An 881-nucleotide genomic window follows, 5' to 3' on the forward strand; every position below is an offset into this window, starting at 1 on the left:
TTTTGAAGATCCAGCTATGTTAGCAGCTTGTGTTATTCCAAGAATTATGTGTAGATTACTGTGCAGATGAATTACGGTCTCCGATTTCATCCCCCATCAGCTCTCAAAGTGTCGAAAGAAGTTGTCCAATGTTGAAAACTTGCACTGTGTGAGGAAACAAGTGACACAGCACTTTTGGCCTCGGATATGCGGCAATTAAATCCCGCTGCCCTTTGAGAGGGTCGGTAATGTAGTGTGAAATTGTATGTTTAGGGCATCGGTTGGGGGGACGTCTCAGCTGACATTGCATTTGTCTTCTGGACATTATAAATCACCAGAGTAATTACCGAGTGGGGACGGGAGGGAGAAAATCCAACCGCCCATCCACCCCCAGCCTCTCCCGAAACACAGCTGCTGGTTGCTCTCGAGTTGGCCTTCCAAAGCTCAAGCCACAACAATGAAATCCCCATTCCTCAAAAAAGTCTTGCTGCATCTGTTGAGTTTAATTGCACTTCAAATTTTCTCACCCCATGGTGGAGGAGATGCATTACAGTGGCAAACTAGATCAGCCCTGTTCTAACTTTTTCTGCCCAGATGTTGAGGAAGCCCAAGTGAATTGTCCCGCTCGACAGGAAAGGTAATTTTCGATGCAGCTATTTGTAGGAACGGAGCAGCACAGGAGTCGAACGTTGCTGAAGGTTGTCACCGTGGCCTAAATAGTTTCCCGGGATGCTTCATTGTGTAACGTGTTATTGTTACTGTACTCTAATTACACAGCTCTCTGGAAATCCTGATTCTGGCCGGTCAACCGCAAAACACGAGCAAGAACGCTGTTTTCATATTCAGACCCAACTATGTGATTGTGGATGCATACGTTTCTATAGCTCGAATTTGTAGAAGAG

Source organism: Puntigrus tetrazona, chromosome 21 (assembly GCF_018831695.1).
Source record: "Puntigrus tetrazona isolate hp1 chromosome 21, ASM1883169v1, whole genome shotgun sequence".
NCBI lineage: Eukaryota > Metazoa > Chordata > Actinopteri > Cypriniformes > Cyprinidae > Puntigrus > Puntigrus tetrazona.